General features: G+C 35.5%; 1 long non-coding RNA gene across 12 annotated transcripts; it reads right to left on the bottom strand.

The window, feature by feature from the left end:
• Window positions 1-13,759: 13,759 nt before the first annotated feature.
• Window positions 13,760-17,936, bottom strand: LOC140887704 (uncharacterized). 12 transcript variants are annotated; one of them, XR_012151971.1, is made up of 9 exons: window positions 17,822-17,936; window positions 17,578-17,675; window positions 17,356-17,446; window positions 16,681-16,718; window positions 16,434-16,587; window positions 16,245-16,322; window positions 15,748-16,075; window positions 15,609-15,668; window positions 14,709-15,488 (listed from the first exon to the last, which is right to left on the bottom strand). It is a non-coding gene; the product is annotated as an uncharacterized lncRNA (long non-coding RNA). The 12 variants fall into 12 exon arrangements; XR_012151975.1 differs by having other exon boundaries at window positions 16,538-16,587; XR_012151979.1 differs by adding an exon at window positions 13,760-14,497 and having other exon boundaries at window positions 15,205-15,488; window positions 15,748-16,587.
• Window positions 17,937-23,715: the final 5,779 nt, after the last annotated feature.

Raw genomic sequence — 23,715 nt, 5'->3', positions numbered from 1 at the left:
TGCTTTCCTTTCGGATGATAGTAATCCCTCTTATTACATCCACTACTACCACCTTCCGAACTCGGTGGTTGATTCTGAAATTGAAAGGACTGGTTCTGGTAATACGATGGTTGGTTCTGATATTGGTAAGGTTGTGCCTGAAACTGTCCTTGCTGTTGCTGCGGCACAAACTGACCTCCTCTCTGTCTCCACAAACCTGCTTCAGCTCCTTTTGCGTGATTCATGGCATTCGCAAAATTATCTGGCCTATGTTGGAAAACTGGCGTTCAGATCAATCACGATTGATACCCGGTGCAGCGGAAGTTTAAAATTTTATTATGGAACAATTCCATAGTGTGGGTATCAACCGTTCAACGATTAAATTATAAGTGTGTGTAAAATTAAATAACAATTATTAAATTTTACCTTCAATCTCGAAGCGAGATTATTGGACACCACACAGATTTCTCTGCGCTTCTTGTATCTCCCAGGAACTGATGAACTCCTTCTATCAGGTCCACGAATAGAGGTTTAATCCCTTTGATAGATTGCACTAGAAAATCTATCAGAAGTTTTCTGCGAAGAGAATAAACGAATTTGATTCGCTATTCCTGACTGCAATTCAAAATTACAGACCGGAAAATTCTCTGACAGAGAGGGAGGGGTCGGCCGAATAGTTATGAGAGAGAGCTAGGGTTTTTTCGATTTCTGTCTCTCAAATTAATGACCAGTTGTGTGTAATTTCTGTACTGCAATAACTTATTTATAATGCAGGCCACTAACAGCTTAGGGCCCATTAGTCATAAGTTGAGGCCCGACAAGCAAAGCCCACACGTTCAGAAATTAATATAAAATTCATCGTGACTCCGATTGATAAACAGATTTTACCAATGTGCACAGAAACCATTTCTGCACATTTTATAGTCAAGATAAATTTTCCTGAATCCGAATTCAGTGGTTTCCAAAAATGTCCATCCCTATGTCATTTTAGGAAATCCTACTCCCTTACTCTTATTTAAGAAGTCCAACTTCTTTATTCATTAAATTTAACTCTTTAAATTTAACTATCTCAACGGGGATTAAAACTCCATTACACTGTGTGACCCTCAATGGTTCAGGGATACAGCTAGCCGTGGGCTCACAACTCCTTGTGACTCGGAACAACGATTTCCGACTTGCCCAACGAATCATGGTAAAGCGCCTAGCAACATCGCCCCATGATTCCCTAGGTATCACTGATAGTGCCTACAAGAACCAGTAGATTTTGGTTAGCGTACAGTACGGTCCCTTCATCCATATATCCCGATCGAATCAACAACCATTGGTATATCGAGAGTCGCTCAAGATTCGATAACTATACAATACATCTTGAAGATCCAATTAGTGACATCGCATGTGCTACTAAGAAACCATTTCTTAAATCACATCAAGTACTCTGGCCAGAGATTTGTCACACTAATATCTCCTCAGATCGCATAGGATATCCACACTCGCAAGTATGTGGTGAATCCTTGACAACAATGCATCGACTCCTATATGTGTTGTAACTGTACCCAATCCCGACACCTGATGACCCCCATAGAGTCGGTAAACGAGTCAAAGTACAGTACTAGCATATAGAGTCTCCATGATGTTTCAAGTAGTAAGGACTAATGGTGTACAACCAAAACCGCGGACTTTATCCACTCGATAAGTGATAACCACTTGGAAAGTCCGGATAGGGTAGTTCGATTATTCATCCTTATGAATATCCATTTGCATGTTTCGAACATCTCCATGTTCCCTACCAATGAAACGTGGTACTCCGCATCGCAAATGCTAGTCTCAAACTCGAGCGATCCTTATCCTTATTCTCGGACGGCTCAATCGACTAGGAACAGTTTAGAATATACAGTGACTATAAGATGTATTTCATGATAGACATCCCCATGTTCTACCACATCTTACATACACTATAGTATATTCAAGGTCTTTATCAAAACAACAATAGTATATCACAATATAACAATATGAAGAAAGATAAAGTCATTGCCATTAATAAAAGTGTAAATTGTATTAAACAAAAGATCGTTTGTACAAAGAGTCATCAAAGCCCATAGCCACAAGTTGGCTCACTGGGCACCCACTCTTTCAGCCTAGCAGTGTTTACCAGCGTGAAGATGTCAGGGTTCAAGCCATTAATGAAATGGTCGGCTTTAGCTTCCTCATCACCGGAAATAAGTGGTGCAAAACGCAACAGACTATCAAACTTGGCTACGTACTCCTCAATATTCAAATTCCCCTGCTTCAAATTGGCAAACTCTGCTCCCTTGTCCTTTCGGTACGACACTAGGAAAAACCTCTTATAGAATTCAGACTTAAACAGATTCCAGTTAATAGCTGTACCTCGGTTCTCAATGGATCTCTTCGTCGTGATCCACCAGTTCTTAGCCACACCACGTAGCTGATGAATGACCAACCTGGTTCTGCGGTCATCAGAATAGTCAAGGGAATCGAACAACTGATCTACGTCATCCAACCAACTCTCACAATCAACTGGATTTTCTGTACCCAACAACAAGGGAGGATTAAATGACTGAAACCTCTTCAGCAAGGTTTCCATCGGCGTCGCTGTAGCATCCAACTGATCAATCTCGGTACTAGCTTGCTCAGTCGCAGGAGTAACTAGCGGTGGGTTCCTATTAATAACTCGTCGAGGACCCATATGATAATCAAAGGTTAGGACACAGGATATCTCAATCGCTGCAATCGGTGCCCTTGCAACCTCTCAGAATTCCGGATACAGGTGAAATACAGTTCATATCTCAAATAATTCATGCTTTATAATTCAAATCACAAAATCATGTAACTCAAATAATTCTCAACAATAAAGCATGCTCGCATGGTATTTAAATAATTAAATTTAAATAACTCAATCACATGCGAGAATCAATTCATGCGGACTCGATCTACCCCGCTCACTTCTAAATTCAGTCCAAGAATCTTATCGCTCTGATACCACTTAATGTGAGACCTCGGTTCCAAACAACTAATCTCGGGATTAAACAGCAATAAGACATACAATAACCAAAGGTTAAAAGCAATAAAGGTTTTTTTTTTTTGAAATAGTGCCTCGCTCGATCGGTAAGATCTTACCGATCGAGCGAGCAACTTTTGCAAAAGCTACTGCCCGAGAAAACCCATCGCCGCTCGATCTGCAACATTTTGCCGATCGAGCGGCCAACAAAATTTCAAAATAGAAACTGCATCAAAATGCCCTCGCTCGATCCGCAACATATTGCCGATCGAGCGGCGACAGAAACAGAGCAAAAACAACAGAATTCATGCTAGAAACTTAAGTCCAATATCAACAAAATATAATCATGCATTACAATCCCAAATTCTCCAATTAATGCATGAAGTACTGGAGTTATACAATTGTTCCAAATATAGAATATGCAACTATAACAATTCAACAAAGCTCGCATAATCAATACAACAACATAACAAAGTTCGATATCTAAACATGTTCCAATATCACTAGGTAGACATGCTGACACGACTTCTAAACCGAGTCTCACTACTAGCTCTCCCTCTTGATGTTAACCAGGCCTTCGCTGACTTGGTCCGGCCCCACCTGTTGCCAAGTACACATACAAAACAAAGCAACAGCCGGATAACCGGTGAGAATAATAATCCCAGTAAAAGAGACAAACATGCATATCATAAAAACATCTCAAACGAAATGCATCAACTTCCAGATATTCAATTAACAACCATGCAATTCCAAAAGCATATATAAACTCAATTCAGATGCATAAATGCAATGCATTTCTTTAAATCTGGGATTATCAAGTCGGATAATCAAAAGAGTTGCTGCTTTTGCTTTTGGGATCCCGAGGACGAGATCACGTAAACAACTCACCGACTCTCCCGATCGAGGTGGTGCTACGTATCTCCATCCTCTAGACTTTGGTACGACTATAAGGAGTATGCTAGCACTAGGTGAAACGGCTACACCCAGGCCACTCACAATATAATCCCCAAAACGTCTATCATAAAAGGGCCGTCCTGCCCACTGCTCAAATCAAGGATTTTTAGCTCAATATGAATGCAATGCAAAACATAACTCAAATAATCAAATAACATGCAAGTACGTGATTTTTCCGAAACACTCGAATCAAGTCGGATTCGAGTCACACGTTCCATTCCAGTCTAAGTCATCTTATACCTCTTTCAACAACGTCGATGCTCCAAAACCTGGAAACAACAACGATTCCTTAATTCAAGATTCATTCTAACATTCAACGATAATAAGCTAGTCAATACTATACCGGCTACAATCTTCAAAGTGATACAACTCTTGAAATCTCGAAACTCAACGGACTGCAAACGAATCTGTAAAAGAAGTAATAAAGGCTCGAGATCAATATCGACAATCCAACTCGACTGAAAACGGTTCGATTCAATTCAAACCAAACTATAGCCCAAAATTCAAACCGGCGGCATAACGACTATAATCTGATAAAATCGGAAACGCAGACAACATAATATCAATCCAATATACTCCATTCAACCAACAATCCATCAAAACAACCAATTCTAACAAATCACAAAACTCACTTTTCGAATAATCTTCCAAAATTCACAACAAATCCGAACGACGCTCTATTTCAAAACCGACAGATAATAAACGATCAGAACTCTTCCGAGATCAACATACTCGAATCTCGAATGATTCTAACAACATCCAAAAACTAGAATGAACCTGATCGTAGAAAAACTTACGATAGAACGAAGCTCTCGCAGCTGTGATCGCTAATCTGCCTTCAGAAATAAATTCCAACGGACGGATCGAGCTCGGGAGGAAATCTGGAAAGCTTGGGAGTTTGGGAATCGTCTTCAATGGAGGAATCGGTGGAGAGGGTGAAGAGGAAGGAGAAAGAATAGTCAACAAGCTTATAAATATCTAACAAATCCTAAATTTGCATTTTAGTCCCTGAAAAATCTGAAATTTGCAAAAAGGACCCTGATCAAAATCAAGTCGGCTCTTGAACTCTGAAATCTCCGATTATCTCAAATAAAGTCGATTAAGATAAAATCGGGGCGTTACATGTTCAAACGACGATCTTTTCTCAATCCGTCTGAGATGTGCTATCGTCGTATATGCTAGAACATATTTATACAATCAAATCTTAATTCTAACAACACTATAAAATTCAAACATGGTAGAAATTCATAACACTTACGTCAAAACGTAGCACTCGGAGCTGTGATCGCAAATATACGATCAATCGAAAATTCTACCGGACGGATTGATTTTTATCGGAGCTTAAAGAGGAGCAAAAATGGCGTGTGAAGCTTCTGATTTCTTTTCCCCCTTAAGTCTGCTGATTCACGTGAGAATCAGAAGGAAAAACGTGAAGTTTAGATATATATTAGTCTATTTGCAGTTTAGTCCCTGAACTATGGCATAATTGCAATTCAGTCCCCGGACAAGCGATTTAATTCAATTTCAATCCTAAATAATTTAAGAATAATAGAATTTAATTCTAAACTCTAAATATTCTCAAATTAAATATTCTTGGATTAAAATTAAATCATTTCGGACCTTATCGCATTTTAGTCATTGAACTACTCAATATTTGCAAATGGGTCCTTGCTCGGATTTCATCCTCAAATTCAATCTTTGATATTTATCATCTTGGAATTCACATCTTAAATTCCATAAATATCAATTCAAATATTTTTAATCTTTTCATTTAAGAATTCCGGATATTAAAATCTTAAAATCCGAAAATCCTCAAATTAAATATTTCTGACCCGTAATTGAAATCTCTAAGTTCCATACATTCTTAAATTCATCTTTTCACTTTTATTCGGAATTTAAATCTTAAATCCCGTCATTAAGAACTTAATATTTTCGGGCCTTACACCGGGTGCTAAGGCCTCCCAGGTTAAGCCTTCCTCGTAGATCCCATGTTACTGCCCCCTAGTCCCGGGTTCCTTAATATGTTGCGGTTACACCATTCTCTCGGGTCCAATCCACCCGGGATATCGTAATATGATATCACCACACTTTCTAAAGATAGTCGGGCTAGGACCTGCTCCGCTGTTCCGAGAAGCTAATACCATCTTCCCGGGTCCAATCCACCAAGGTATCGTCATCCCGGGTATGTGATATCACCACACTTCCTAAAGATATTCGGGCTAGGACCTGCTCCGCTGTCCCGAGAAGCTAATACCATCTTCCCGGGTCCAATCCACTCGGGGTATCATAATATGATATCACCACACTTCCTAAAGATAGTCGGGCTAGGACCTGCTCCGCTGTCCCGAGAAGCTAATACCATCTTTTCGGGTCCAATCCACCCGAGGTATCGTCATCCCGGGTATGTGATATCATATATATATATATATAGATATATTTCTTTTTTTTTTTATAATCTATATTAAGACTCGTGCAAAATTTAGATTCACGGGATAGCTTGCGGGGTTTAGGAAGCTAAAATATTTTATCGATGAGAATTTGATTTGAATGTTTTTGTAAGACTGAGCGCTTGCTGCTTTACCAAAAGCTATATGTAACGCCCCAAAATTATCTTAATGGACTTTATTTGAGATAATCAGAGATCTTAGAATTCGAGGGCCGATTCGATTTTGATCAGGGACTAGAATGCAATTTTTGAAATTTTCAGGGACTAAAACGCAATTTTGAGAATTGATAGATATTTATAAGGGATTGTCTTATTTCTTTCACTTCATCCCCTCCACCATCTCGCCTCCCTCCATTAAAGAACCACCCAAACCTTCCAAGCTTTGGGATTTCGGTTTCCGGACGATCCATCCGTTGGAATTTATTTCTGAAAGCAGATTAGCGATCACGACTGCGAGAGCTTCGTTCTATAGTAAGTTTTTCTTATATCAACTAGACTTCTATTTTCGGATGTTTTTAGAATCGATTGAGTTTGGAGTATGTTGATCTTGGCAGAGTTCTGATCGTTTATTCTCTGTTGGTTTTGAAATAGAGCGTCGTTTGCAATTGTTTTGATTTTTGGAAGGTTATTTCGAAAATGGAGATTTTAGATTTGAAGAATTTGAATTGTTTTGATGATATTGAGATGATTATGAGTTTATTGAATTGATATCTTGTTGTCTGCATTTCCGGTTTGATCAGTTTATAGCCGTTATGCCGTCAGTTTGAGTTTTGGACTTCGTTCAATATTTTGATCGTATCGAGTTTGATTGAGCTTTTGAATGTCGATATTGATCCTTATGACTTCTTCTGATAGATTGAATTGAAGTCAGCAGAGTTGCGAGATAGCAGCTTTGGCCAGTTGGAAGATTGAAGTCGGTATAGTATCGATTTTCTTATTTATCGATTGAAGAAGTTGATTGAGTTTCGAATGAATTTGTTTGGATATTGATTATTATCCTTATTATTGATTTTCAGATTTCAGTACCTTCGAAGAGAATAAGGTAAAATACGACTTAGAATTGAATGGAACGATTAACTCGAATTAGACTTTATTCGAGTGTTCCGAAGAAACCACATACTTGCTTGATTGAATGTTTATTTGAATGCATGAGATTATATATGCATTTATATTGACGAAATCATGTTTGAATGATTATTTGAATTGATGAATGAAAGCATGATTGAATGCTTATATGAACTGATGATTGAAATGATATTAGAATGCATGAGATGACATATGCATTCATATTGAGCCTTGATTCATTTCAATTTGATTAGACGATCTAGAGATTGTAGTTGAGTGACCTGGTTGGAGATTTTATACCTTGTCAAATAAACTCTCTATAATGCTCTGGAGTCTAGAGGATTAAAATATGCCTCGTCCACCTCGAGAGGGGAGTTCGGTGTGATTGTTGGATATTTTAACCTCGGGATCCCAAACCGAAGAAAGAAAGAAGAATTCCATTTGATTATCTGAGTCTGATAATCCAGAAGTTTTAAAGACATGCATATCATTTTAATTCAGTACTTGGATTAATTACTTGAATTCTATCTTGATGTGATAGATATATGGAAGTTGATATATGTCATGACTTGATATGTTTACTTGATTTATATCTGAAGTTGATATACGGGGTGAATTGATGCATATCATGTTTGATATGTTTATTTGATATAGCATGTTGTCTCTTTTACTGGGAATTGTATTCTCACCGGATTATCCGGCTGTTGTCTTTGTTTGTATGTGTACTTGGCAACAGGTGGGGCAGGGCCGAGTCAGAGGCAGCATGGCTAGGTGATTGAGAGGATAGAGTGAGGCCCTTGGTTTTAGGGGTTGAATTGTATTCAAACTCTTGTTGTATTTTGGTGTTGTAAACCCTTAACCAAATAATGTTCTATTAGTTTGGATGAATGTATAACTCTAGAACTACCTTGTATTTGATTATGCATGATTTTTGGATGATTGTTGCATGTTGAATGGTGTTAGTTTGAAAGAATTGGATTTGAATGAGTTGAGCAGCATCTGTTCTTTTCTGCAGAATTGGTGCCGCTCGATCGGTAGGATCTTACCGATCAAGCGAGCACCTTTGTTCAGAGGCAGAGGTGAGTCATTTTGCTGCCGCTCGATCGGTAAGTTTTTACCGATCGAGCGGGCACTGTTTCTTTAAAAAAAAATTATTTGTTTTAGTCTTGTTCTTGTATTGGAATCGTTGTTTAGTTCCGAGATTAGAAGATTAGAATCAAGGCCTCACATTAAGTGGTATCAGAGCGATAAGATTCTTGGACTGAATTTAGAAGAGAGCGGGGTAGATTGAGTCCGCTTGAATTTAATTTCTCGCATGTGATTGAATAATTCTATGATTGAAGAATATGCGAGCATGCTTTATGATTGAGAATTTTTTGAATTACTTGGATATGTGATTTAAATTTTAAAGCATGAATTAATTGAGATATGAACTGTTTCGAGTTACTGGTTGCACTGAATACTCTAGAGATCGAATGAGTATGTCGATCTGAGGTTGTTGGACACCGGATAGATGTATTTGAGATGTTGTGTCCTAATCCTCTTGAATAAGATTTTCTACTCGGCAAGTTTGAACATGATTCAACTAGTAGCGAACCCGATTGTACAGATTTGTTTTGTGACTGAACTGATGGAAGCATTACTGATGAGATTTCAGTCTATTAACCCTTCAACTCTGAGGAGTTCTGAGAATGAGTTTGGGTGCGAAAGCTGATTATAAGAGATCGATCAGTTGTTTGATTCTTTTAAACTACAGCGACGAATGACGGATTCAGTTAGTTGGTTACCAACTGCAAGGCTTTAGTACTTGCTCGAGGATTCACAGACTCTAACTGCTCTTGACGATGATGAAGTAGGTAACTATTCGATTCTAGTCTTTCGACTCTGTTGCTGTTAGATATTGATGCAACTTTTTCTTCGTATTGAGAAGTTAGATTAATACTTCCTCTACATTTGAGTATCTGAATTAGTTGCGGTGAGTTTAGTTCGAATTTTTGAACTTTGATTTGATGGGAGTTGATTGTACTGAACAGTACTATACTTCGGTTATCAGATTTGATTATATTATCGATGCAGTATATTAACCGAGTACAGGGCAACCGAGGTTGATTTCAGACAGTTGCCAGATTCAGATCCGAGACGATAGACGAATGGATTTCCTCCGGTAAAACTCCTGAATTAAGAATTCCTTTCTTATTGATTGTTGATTACCGTTTGTTACAGAATAGTACAGAGGAATGTTTGATGTATGTAGATGATGTCTTCAATCAGCCCGTGTTGGTTGATTTAACAGAGATGTTAAGTTTGCTGATATTGTCTAGTTGAGATTCCAGATTTGCCTCTGAGTCGAGAGGATGAGTTCAACATTAATTTTAGATCAGACATCATCGACTGATGATCTGAAGGGAAGAAGTTTCAGAGATTGAATTCGGAATGAGGTACGACCGATTTGAATTTTTATCGTACAGATTGAATTGGAATTGCATCTGCAATAATTATGAGTCCTTTGAACCGAATCTTCCAGAGAGTTGTAGATAAGTTCTTGAGTATTCTTATCGATGAATCTCTTATCCTTCGAAGAGCCGTATTGATCTTTCAGATTCTTTAAGGATTGTTCGCAGATTTTCTTGTCGATCAATTATGCTATTCTTCTGACGTCTGAATCTTGTTGAGAACGAGTTGTCTTTTCCTCGATTTTTTCTTTAAGAAAATGGAATTTTATTGAATACCTCAAGACTAGAGCTGTTATGAAATGATTGGATCGACGTCCTTATCTGAATTTGAAGATTTTTGGATTTAGCGAACTCTATCGCGAATACTTTGAAGAATTCTTATTGTTGATTAGACGAATACTCAGCAGATTATGTTCTTCTGTTTAGTTTGTATCTTGAGACCAGTTCTTATTGAATTGAAGGAGAGATTGATCAGCACCTCAGTATTATTGATTCTTCGGTATTGATGACCTTTCGGTGCTTTGCACTCCTTCTTATTGAGAGTTGAGACTTATTCTTGTTCAGAAGAACTCCTTGTTATCTTGAGCATCGAAGAAGTTGAAGACGCTCGAGATGCATTATTAGTTTCCGATTCGAGTCTCACAGAGATCTTATTGCTTGTAAGATTTCAGTAATCTGTTCTGATCTTAAAAGATAGAAGTTTTGATTGTCGCAGTCCGAACCGATTATGAATTGGGAAAGAGAGTTTTAGAGGACGATTTATCTGACTGCGAATTCTATTGTTATCCAGAGAACTGATTGAAACAGCTAAGATTTTGAGCTGAATGATCTGATCTTATTTTATCTACTTCAGTTGTCCTCTTTGACAAATGATTGCCGCATTTCTGATAGAGTCTGGAACAGATGGAACGTTTATTTTGACTCCTTCATTCGACTTCGAACCAGAGTTGATTGAGAAGATTGAGAATGCTTTGGAATATGATTTGACCTTTCAGAATCCGATGAAGATAGATCTGATCTGAGTATAATCTGAGTTTCAGGTTTTTATTGATGCCTTATTAGCGAATAACTTTTGTGGTGCCAGATGTTTTGGTTTGAGGCAGAGTATCAGGAGATTGGCACTTTGAAGTTTATTCAGAGTTCTTCCAAATGATCGGAATATGTTTGATGAATTGAGGAATCAGATCGAATAGAGGATGATGAAATATGAAGTTCGATGTATGGATTCTGATGTTTTGAACTGTCAGCAGTCAGAGAGAGAACAATTTAAATTTCTGTTGTACAGTCTATTCTGATTCAGAATGGAATTGGGATCACAATCCGATGATTTGTAGCAAGGCTAATTTGTGAGTCCGAGATGAGATGTTATCTGATTATTGTTGATCGAGTAATGGAATCTTCCATTAAGAATTCTCGATTCTAAGAATTCTTGATTTATTCTGTTGAATGACTGCTGTTACAGAATAGTATGAACGAACTCTCGAAGCTTTACATTTGATGTTTTGAATTGTAACCTGAACTGGTTGATGTGCCAGTGGTTATTGAACGACTGAAGTTGTTCGGATTGAACTTCTAGATTGGTTCCGATTGTCAGAACGATTTCGACACTGAATGGGGATCCGAATTTTATCTTCAGGAAGTTCGTGAAGAGAATTTTCTCAGAATCGTTTCCGAATTGAGAAGGAGCGAATGCAGCAACTGATGTTTAGAACCGAAGAATTTGTTCTTATTTTATCTACTGTCTGATTTTGATTGACCGATAGATAGGATCCGTTACAGTTTTCTGTACAGAATGATTTTGATGAAGAACAGAGAATTGATATCTTGTCAGATGTTGTCAGATGTCATGAATTGCCGAAGTCTGTCAGTTTAGACTGAGATCCTTGATGCATTGTCCTTTTGGCATAGACTTTGAAGAGAATTTTGTTGTCGATTTCAACTACTTTTGATTCGATACCCTTAGAACGACGGACAGCCAGATCAGATGAGACGAACTTTAGAAAAATTGCATTGAGTAGTAGTGCTCTAATTAGCACTAGTTGACAGAAATTCTTGATGTTTGTGAAAATTTCGTGCAACGACAGAGTTTGACGAGTTTTTGGAGGCACATTATAGAAGTTGTGTGAGAGTAGATGATGATCGAATTGAATTTTGAGATTAATTCCCTTTGTCTCTTGGTTTAGAACGTAAGATGATTCGAATTGTGACTGAGTTTAGAAGAATTTTCTGACGACGATGAGTTGACTTTTGATAGACGGACGGAATGTTGATGAATTATTCGACTAGAGTTTCTGACTTCTCTGATTGATTGAGATGTCGAGCTGTTGAGACGAACGATTCAGAGTTAAATTGGAAGAAGATTCTGGACTTAGTTCCAAGTTGTAAATTCTTATTGCAGTCCTTTGATTCAAGCCTCGACCTTGTGATAGAATCATATTTGATTTCGAGGACGAAATCGATTCTTAGAGGGGGAGAATTGTAACGCCCCGAAATTATCTTAATGGACTTTATTTGAGATAATCAGAGATCTTAGAAGTCGAGGGCCGATTCGATTTTGATCAGGGACTAGAATGCAATTTTTGGAATTTTCAGGGACTAAAACGCAATTTTGAGAATTGATAGATATTTATAAGGGATTGTCTTATTTCTTTCACTTCATCCCCTCCACCATCTCGCCTCCCTCAATTAAAGAACCGCCCAAACCTTCCAAGCTTTGGGATTTCGGTTTCCGGACGATCCGTCCATTGGAATTTATTTCTGAAAGCAGATTAGCGATCACGACTGCGAGAGCTTCGTTCTATAGTAAGTTTTTCTTTGATCAACTAGACTTCTATTTTCGGATGTTGTTAGAATCGATTGAGTTTGGAGTATGTTGATCTTGGCAGAGTTCTGATCGTTTATTCTCTGTTGGTTTTGAAATAGAGCGTCGTTCGAAATTGTTTTGATTTTTGGAAGGTTATTTCGAAAATGGAGATTTTAGATTTGAAGAATTTGAATTGTTTTGATGATATTGAGATGATTATGAGTTTATTGAATTGATATCTTGCTATCTGCATTTCCGATTTGATCAGTTTATAGCCGTTATGCCGTCAGTTTGAGTTTTGGACTTCGTTCAATATTTTGATCGTATCGAGTTTGATTGAGCTTTTGGATGTCGATATTGATCCTTATGACTTCTTCTAATAGATTGAATTGAAGTTAGCAGAGTTGCGAGATAGCAGCTTTGGCCAGTTGGAATATTGAAGTCGATATAGTATCGATTTTCTTATTTATCGATTGAAGAAGTTGATTGAGTTTCGAATGAATTTGTTTGGATATTGATTATTATCCTTATTATTGATTTTCAGATTTCAGTACCTTCGAAGAGAATAAGGTAAAAGACGACTTAGAATTGAATGGAACGATTAACTCGAATTAGACTTTATTCGAGTGTTTCGAAGAAACCACATACTTGCTTGATTGAATGTTTATTTGAATGCATGAGATTATATATGCATTTATATTGACGAAATCATGTTTGAATGATTATTTGAATTGATGAATGAAAGCATGATTGAATGCTTATATGAACTGATGATTGAAATGATATTAGAATGCATGAGATGACATATGCATTCATATTGAGCCTTGATTCATTTCAATTTGATTAGACGATCTAGAGATTGTAGTTGAGTGACCTGGCTGGAGATTTTATACCTTGTCAAATAAACTCTCTATAATGCTCTGGAGTCTAGAGGATTAAAATATGCCTCGTCCACCTCGAGAGGGGAGTTCGGTGTGATTCACTACAAGATAAAAGGCAAACCACAACGCTTTTTCCGCGTTGTTGTTGTCCCAAAAAAAGCGTTGTCGTAGGCAGTGTTGTAAAAGACTGCGGTCAAAGACAACGCGGAAAAAGCGTTGTGGTATTTAAAAAAGACAACGCTTTAAAAGCGTTGTGGTATTTGGAAAAGACAACGCTTTAAAAGCGTTGTGGTATTCGGAAAAGCGTTGTGGTATTCGGAAAAGACAACGCTTAAAAAGCGTTGTGGTATTCGAAAAAGCGTTGTGGTATTCGAAAAAGACAACGCTTAAAAAAGCGTTGTCTTTTTTTAAATAAAAAACAAAAAAAAAAATTAAATCACAACTTTTTAATATTATCAATCACTCAAAATTCAAAAAATTCTAAAATAAAATTTAATATACAATCTTCCAATGTTATATATAATTCAAATATAAAAAATAATCGAATTCTAAATTAATGAACACAAGGAAAAAAATATGCATTAATCTTGAAAAACTTTGATTCATCACTTCAGCACATGCTAACATCCCGAGCTTTCATAAAAGCCGCAACAATCTCTTTTCCTTTAATTTGTATCTCCATACTGTAAATTATTAAAAATAAAAACAAACATAAAAAAAATATGAATAGATTAAAATGAAAAGTAAACTTAAAAAGATATTTATCAGTAAAAGAACATGAACTACGACATAAAATTATCATTAATACACTGGTTTGATAAGTACCTGTTCTTGGTCACATATTCTCGAATGGAAGATGCCATCTTTTTATGTATAAAGCATAGATGGCCAAAAAGCCAACTATTTGTACATCGTGTAGGTAAGTATAAAGCCATCCATCATGTAAAGAATACAAATTAATGCGAAAATGCTTTCATTAATGAAGAGCAAAAGGTTCCTCCAAAAAACTAGTTCGATTGCCTACATTTTCCCCACTGACCATCTCCTGACCTCAATATTTCTTCCATTTCCCTATCATATAACCCCACTGACGGAGCCGTTGGTTTACCAGGACAGAAGGCTTGAAGTCACACAAACACGTGAATTGGAAATTGAAAAAGGAAAAAAACCACTCAATGTATTTTCTTCCTCATCAGCCTTCAAAAAACATAAGCTTCAACACCCCAAAACGAATACTTTATCATTTATCGTCCTTGAGAATTACTAGCCAATTTAATCCATGAATGTGGAGAAAGGCAGCAGTACAGCATCAACATTTAATTTTTCTGATATATCAAATGTAATAAACATGTCACAAATCATTTGGGACTTGCAAAATTTCCTTTTGTTGCTAGAATCAAATTCCAAGGAATACAAAATGGAAAATTTAGATTCTTCATAAACAATTAGCTTACTAGTGCAACCATAAGATATTACTAAAGACGTTAACTTTCAAAAAGTTCTCTTTTCGATGACCAAACAAATTATATTCATAACAAACTTATATGATCTAATTAAGTCGATAACAAAAAAAAATCATGGGGATGTAACGGAATAAAAAATGTTACCTCTGTAATATCTCAATTGCAAAGAAATCTACCTCTCGTACTTGAGCTGGTTACGGAATTTTTCGATAAATGCATCCGCCCTTTTATCTATGTCAACTTCCACGGGATGACTATGAGTCCGATGATGGAGCTGCCGACTTGATCCGGGGAGATGATCACCGCCGATCGAATCCGAATCTTCCGCATATTCCTTCAACACTGGCCTCACGTTGAAACTCAGCCTTGATCTCTTCCCCAGCGACTTCCCCAACAAGGATGGGTGGATCTTGTTTAAACATAGAGACCTAAAGCAAAGAGGGTCATGGATTTATTTAAGCATTCATTGTCCGATTCAAGATTGTAAAATTTCATATCTTATACTCAGATATAGTGATATACTATGATATGAGGTACTTTCTACCTACCAAATCTATTTGAATCATGCAATTTCATAAATTTTGGATGCCTACAAGATCCATTTGCATCTACACAGAAGTAGAAAACATAACGTAAGTATTAGTCCTTAGCAAGGTTAGAAAAATAAATGCAAAATCGGCTGCAAACCTTCTTTGTTATCTTCAAAAGCACATCAGCCTCTGCCTTTGCCACAGATAGTTTTGCTTGTTGCAACTCATCATTCGATGGAATAGCAGAGGGAGGTTTTTCTCGGGAAAGATTTTAGTAAAAGAATCTCAGCAGGTTAAAAGAGTCGTAGGATAAAATATAACTCATTTATAAAAATCAACTATATGATAATATAATATTAAATAATATGAAATATCAAAATATGAACATATGATTCAAGATGCAAAACCTTGATTATGTCGTGTCATTCGGTGGACAATATGATAATATAATATTAAACATCAATCATGCCGTGTCATTCGGATATCTACAAGAAATAATCAAATATATACTGAAATAAATATTGCTATTACAAAGATAAGATTTAGCTGGAAAGAATATCTGGGCTATTTAATAGCATTAAAGTCTTTAAAGTATTTACGTCAAGGAACAAAATGGGAGAAAAAGGAAATAAGGGAAAAGCTAAAGTTACAAACTTTTAGCTTTACTAATTTAAGGTGTTCTGGAATCTCTGCATCTGAGTCTTCTACTAATTCAGTTTTCAAAAGGCCAGCCTGTGATTCAAATAAAATTAAGTTTTAGAAAAAATGACTATATTATCACACAATCTATAAGACCAATAAATTAATTTATCAGCATCCTAATGAACGTTGTCTTCCCTGCACCTTTTTCACCAAGCATGACAATGACTTGAGAATAAGTGAACTCCCCTTCCACGACCTTAGGTTAAAAATTACCCTGAGTCTTAGTCATGATTGGATTCTTGTACCTTGCATATGTCTCAATTTCCTCTGCACTTTCCTGGGGAGTTTCTGGGACCTGAAAATAAAAGAAATGTACTAATTCAATCTCGCATAATACAAAAATTCCTGTTATGAGGTATATATTCACAAATGAATCATTGCAAGTTACCTTACAAGTAAGAGATTCATCCCCAAATCTTAGATTCTCTGTTGGGACAAAACCAGAAACAAAAATATAATTGTTTTCCTGTATTTATTATTCATAAATAACTCGCACTCCCCTAAACACTTCACCATATTTCTTTGTCATTATATACACATAATTTTCATAGCCAGTAGCATATCTCCTATGAGCAAGTGAGGAAACAAAATCTCATACAAACAATTATTTCTAAGAACTATGGTTTCTCCAACAAAACAATAGGTTTTCCTAATACAGGGGCTTTGCCCAAAGTACTCCATCCGTCTTGGTCAAAATTCATCGGTTGGCCCCAATTTTTGGGAACAATCAACTAATTATGCACAAGACAAACTAATCAACATCATCCAGCATTATATATACAACACAAAATTGAATTTTTCTGTTGACATTGATGCATACGCGACACGAAATTGAAAATATCAAATAAAGATGTTAAACATGAAAGAAAAAAGGCTTAAATTTTCTTCCAAACTTGAACTTGTTTCTCCTTGCGTTCATACTCTTGTTTGATCTTCTTCTTCCACCAGATGTAATTTCTCGATATTAAATTCCCGTATAAAAAACAAATCGATGAAATAACTTCCACTCCAAACCAAAAACATATGCAAAACGCATAAATCCAACAACTAAATTGACGCATACTTCGTCAGCGGAGACGGAGATCTCATTAGCTTTCTCCTCCGCCTCCTGGAGGATGAATCGCTTCATCTGCTGGACCTGCTTTGAAAAACATCTGCATCGTTCATCGTTCAATCTTAAATTTTGTGATTCCGGTGAAAGATGTACGACAATGGAAAAGAGTCCGTGAAGCTTTGAGGGAAGAAAGGACCGACAGATCTAGCTTCGAGGTCGTGATTTACATACCTTGAAATATAAGTAACAAAAGATATCCCAAATCTTGCTTCATCCGAATCTGTAATGCTTTTGAGTTTTCCGGCGATACAACGGGTTGAAGTGGACGGCTATGGTTTTGGGAAAAGGGTATCGGGTAAAAAAAAGAGTAAATAGAAAGAGAAATGGGAGAAAATGGCATGAAATAAACGTAAGCAATGGAAATTTGAGAAAGAGCAGATGAGAAATCGAAGAACAAAAAATCGAAGGATCTTACACTTTGAAATCTTGAATCGCGCAGCTAGATAGGGTTTTCGATAATGTGTGAAAAGGGCCGATAGAAATTTGGGTTTAATTATTTCTTCTATTTACATTATACTTTTTAAACAAAGCGTTGTGGTTTTTCAAGAAAAGAACGCTCATCTACAACATTTGTTAAAAAGCGTTGTGTTTTTATAAATTAAAGAAACAAACACAACGCTTTTAAGTAAAAGCGTTGTGTTTATGTCTTTTACAACGTTTTTTGTAAAAAGCGTTGTCTTTCAACTGTTGTCAATGACCATTTTTGTTGTAGTGATTGTTGGATATTTTAACCTCGGGATCCCAAACCGAAGAAAGAAAGAAGAATTCCATTTGATTATCTGAGTCTGATAATCCAGAAATTTTAAAGACATGCATATCATTTTAATTCAGTACTTGGATTAATTACTTGAATTCTATCTTGATGTGATAGATATATGGAAGTTGATATTTGTCATGACTTGATATGTTTACTTGATTTATATCTGAAGTTGATATACGGGGTGAATTGATGCATATCATGTTTGATATGTTTATTTGATATAGCATGTTGTCTCTTTTACTGGGAATTGTATTCTCACCGGATTATCCGGCTGTTGTCTTTGTTTGTATGTGTACTTGGCAACAGGTGGGGCAGGGCCGAGTCAGAGGCAGCATGGCTAGGTGATTGAGAGGATAGAGTGAGGCCCTTGGTTTTAGGGGTTGAATTGTATTCAAATTCTTGTTGTATTTTGGTGTTGTAAACCCTTAACCAAATAATGTTCTATTAGTTTGGATGAATGTATAACTCTAGAACTACCTTGTATTTGATTATGCATGATTTTTGGATGATTGTTGCATGTTGAATGGTGTTAGTTTGAAAGAATTGGATTTGAATGAGTTGAGCAGCATCTGTTCTTTTCTGCAGAATTGGTGCCGCTCGATCGGTAGGATCTTACCGATCGAGCGAGCACCTTTGTTCAGAGGCAGAGGTGAGTCATTTTGCTGCCGCTCGATCGGTAAGTTTTTACCGATCGAGCGGGCACTGTTTCTTTAAAAAAAAAATTATTTGTTTTAGTCTTGTTCTTGTATTGGAATCATTGTTTAGTTCCGAGATTAGAAGATTAGAATCAAGGCCTCACACTATAGCTGGTGGTAATGGTGCAATAATCTTTTAAACCGTACAACAGCACAAGCGTCATGATTCGATCTCTCTATCCAGCAGGGACAATTATTATACTTCAACAATCTCCATCCCAATAATTGCACTCCTTGCAATCAATGAGAATCGAACGCATGACCTTGACTCTGATACCAATTGTAGGATCAAGTGGTTGTCGTTTTACCAAAAGCTATAGCTGGTGATAATGGTGCAACTCAAATCTTTTAAAGTGCACAACAGCCTTAGCATCATGATTCGATCACTCTACCAAGCAGGGACAAATATTACACTCCAATAGTTTTAATAAATCAGTAGAAATTTTATATTATTCTCCCATAAAACTCAAGAATTGACCTCATATTTGCTGCTTATGATTCACCCAATGAAGGTTTGAGGTTGTCATTCATTTTGCTGGATTAAAAGCAGTCTGATAAAGTGTGCAAAACTGTCAATTGACGGACATATGAGACCAATTGGGCTACAGACCTGGTTCAATAGCTTTTGAACAATTGGAATTGAGCATGGTCTTTTGACCATACATTTTGATTATTACATTCAAATATGTGATCCGACCGGTGCCAATTTTCGAGAGAATCAGCGCATTTCCAACGAGATGTATCCATTGACAAAAAAGTAAAAACTCAATTACTTTAATTATTGAATATTGAATATTGATCATCCTAATATAAAATGGGCACAAAAAGTTTTGAATATCTGAATTTTTTTAAAAATTAAGAACTTCTACTGAAAAAAAATAGTTCTAATAATATTTCTCCTTTTCCCTCTAGTGCAAACTTGTGATTTCTTGATCCATTGAAATTCAAAAAAGTGTAAAATTTGAATTTTCGAGATTATAGGTTTGTATTATGGAAGGTTAATTCCTTGACAAACAACATCTATGAGATGAATTGATATCTTTATAGAAATAATCAATTTGGTGGGCCAAACCTATATATATGAATTTCATTTGCATTCTTGTATTCTTATTTTACATAACAATTTTTTTATTAACCGGTGTCAATTAGAAAATTTTATTTGTTGTACGAGTAGTAATGAAATTATATGAAAAAAGGAATTTCTTTGGGATACAAAGGAGAGCAAATTTCGGAGGTGATCCAAAATAAAAGGAGGCCCGTGGCGAAAATTAAAACAAATTTGCATTCTACATTTGAAGTACAGTGTAGGTAATACAAAATAAAATGTAAATATCAACTCTTATTTAAAAAAATCAAATATAATTAAGCTATATGAAATTATCTTCATATTTTATGAATATAATTATGAAATTATCCAAAAAAAATCACATTGAACTATAAAAACTCACAGTTTAAGTACTAATTTAATTTAAAAGTAGTTAATTTATCCATTCAATGATAAATTTCAAAATTAATTTTTGAAATTCGTACCTTCAATTCATAAATTTTCAACCACGACATTAAATTAATTATAAATATTAAAATCTAACATTAAATCAAAATTAAATTGAACGAGTAATAAATCAAATTTTAACTCACACAGAGGCCGAGAATAAATTGATCGAACATCAAATTCTATAAAACTCAAGGCTAAAAAATTCGATGATCGAGAGAGGCAATGAAAAGTGATGGTAAACGAAAAACAACGCCAAACTGAGAAGTGATGAACGAAGCAAATATTAAACATATCAGTTTGGGTGATAACTTTATTGTTGACGATGCATAAATATTATTCGATTTTTTTTAATAACTATTATAAAATAATAATAATTAATTGAACAACATAATAAATAATATTTATAATATATATAATAAATGTTTTTAATACATTTGAGGCCCCACAATGGCATGGCCCCCGCCCGCCCTAGGACAGGACCGCCCCTGGCAAATATATAGCAGTTTTTGCCTTTTTTCTTAGTCCGAAATTCGTTACAAACATAAGATTACACATGGAGTAGCCCTTTCTATTGATTATATCTCGACGAAAATCATCTATTAATTGTGTGTTTTCTATTTCTCTTTTTTTTTTTGTGGCGAGGAATCCGCAGCCGCTACCCTTAGATACGCTCTGGGTAAACCCCCGGACTAATGCAATAGTCTGCAAACTACGCTAGTCAGGTAAACCACACTAGGCAAATCCTGTGTGACATGCTAGTCCAAGAAAGTGTTGGCAGGGGGAATCAAACTCCTAAATTTTGGCCAAGAGTTCACCTGCTCCACCAACTTGGACACCCTCTTGGGAACGTGTTTTCTATTTCTCTTGTTCCATATCACGGAAACCTAAGAACATTAACTTTGTTTTAGAAGAATGTCCCAAATCTTATTCGAAGTATGATGTGATTGTGGTTGATGCATGGCTGAAATCATATTATAAAACAAGATAAGGCCAGATTTGGGGTTGTAGGATTTGTTACTTGTTATTTGGGAGGATGATAATCTAGAATTTACAGACTTGTGGTGTAATTAATGCACAAATTGGGAAATATATATATAAATATATATATATATATATATATATATATATATATATATATATATGAAATAAAAGACTAAATGAGACTCTCATGAGCTTAACTTTGGACTAAAAATTTGTGACGTCGACGATGAATTTATGAATGTGTTCGAAGGACACATGTGAAAGCTCATTTTGGTAATGATATTCGTTTAGATGAAATATATTTATGATTTAACAAATAATGGCGGGATTGATATTCGTTTAGATGAAATATATTTATGATTTAACAAATAATGGCGGGATATAAACGATAATTATGGACAAACGATCACAATGATTTTTTTTTTAAAAAAGTTGTGAATGATTGGAATTGGGATTTAAACTTGAGGATAAAAGTAAATTTAGAAATATATTAATTTAAATCGGCTCATCAAGATACTTATAATTTAATCAAGTGTTGTAGGACCGAGCGCTTGTCGTTTTACCAAAAGCTATAGCTGGTGGTAATGGTGCAACTCAAATCTTTTAAACCGCGCAGCAGCCCAAGCATCATGGTTCGATCGCTCTACCAAGCAGGGACAATTATTGCACCCCAAAAATCTATCTCCCAATAATTGCACTCCTTGCAATCAATGAGAATCGAACCCATGACCTTGGCTCTGATACCAATTGTAGGACCGACTGCTTGCCGCTTTACCAAAAGCTATAGCTCGTGGTATTGGTGTAACTTAAATCTTTTAAACCGCACAACAGTCCAGATATCATGGTTCAATCATTCTACCAAGCATGGACAATTATTGCATCTCAACAAGTGTATTCGGGATTTGAGTGACACGAGAAAACGAGTTTGGAATCCACAAGTATGAGTCATTCATAAGTCATTTCTATATTCATCTTTTGTCATTTATTTACTATTTTACAGTTTAAATCTAAACGGTAACTTTTTACTAACTTTAAAAATATTAATATGTGCATCTAATGATTATGATGTGTCACACTAATTATTGTTACTAGAAGAAATACACTTATTTTATTGAATTTTCCCAATTATAAATTACTTTGGATATATTTTTTGTCTCCTCTGAAACAATGTCTATCTACTTCCTTTTATCACAATAGTTTTTTTTTAAAATTTATTAATTAACCGCTCTTGAATTATCATTTGGATTCACCTAATTTTTTTTATCAAGTACTTATATAAGGAGAAATGTATTTTTTGATTTTTAAACTATATATGTATTGTTATAACATATATTTTTTTCTTCAAAACTATACATAATGCATGTATTTTGTCTGTATATATTATTCTTTATTAGTTATTGAATTATGTAAATGTAAATGTATGTTTTGTCATTTAATTTTTACATCATAAATCTAAAAGGTAACTTTTTACTAAATTTAGAAATATTAATATGTGCATCTAATGATTTTGATGTGCCACAGTTATTTTTGTTACAAGAAAAAATATATTTTATTGAAGTTTCTCAATTATAAATTCCTTTGAATATATTTTTTTTGTCTCATCTCAAATAATATTTATCTATTTCCTTTTATCACAATAGTTTTTTAATCTATTAATAATTGTCATTTCGATTCACTTAATTTTTTTTTATCAAATATTTACAAATAATTTTGAAATTTATTATGTACATTTATTTTAATTACTTAATTTTTTTTTCAAGTTTTTTTTATTCAAATAGAAAATTCAGACATTATCTATGTTATATAATTCAAATATACTTTTAACACATATAACATAATTTTTGGCAGATCTTTGAGACGTGAGCTCGACCGTAGGAGTGCAAACGAGTCGAGCTACTCGTGAGCATCGCGAGTAGCTCGGTCAAAACTAGACTCGAGCTCGAGTTCGAGTAGCTCGAACACACATCGAGCTCGAGCTTTTCAATGCATGTGATTGAGTAGCTCACGAGCTACTCGATCATATATATGTATATATATAATATAATATAAACATAAATAAATATATATTATATTATATTATATTATATTTATTTATTTATTCATATATTATTTATTTATTTACTTATTTATTTTTCGAGCTCGAGTAACTTGAACTATAGTTGAGCTCGAGCTCGAGCTCGAGTACAAAAATAATTATTCGATTGAGCTCGAGCTCGAGCTCGAGCTTGAGTAATCAAATACGAGTCGAGCTCGAGCTCGAATAGTATGATACTCGGCTCGACTCGACTCGATTGCACTCCTACCCGACCGACTCGTGTTGCTCGAGTGGGCGCATGCATTTATACATAAACCGTCAAAAGTAGCATCGTGATCGTCGA

This window comes from Henckelia pumila, chromosome 3, assembly GCF_033568475.1.
Source record: "Henckelia pumila isolate YLH828 chromosome 3, ASM3356847v2, whole genome shotgun sequence".
In the NCBI taxonomy this organism is placed as follows: Eukaryota; Viridiplantae; Streptophyta; class Magnoliopsida; order Lamiales; family Gesneriaceae; genus Henckelia; species Henckelia pumila.
This window is presented reverse-complemented; position numbering and strand designations above follow the sequence as displayed.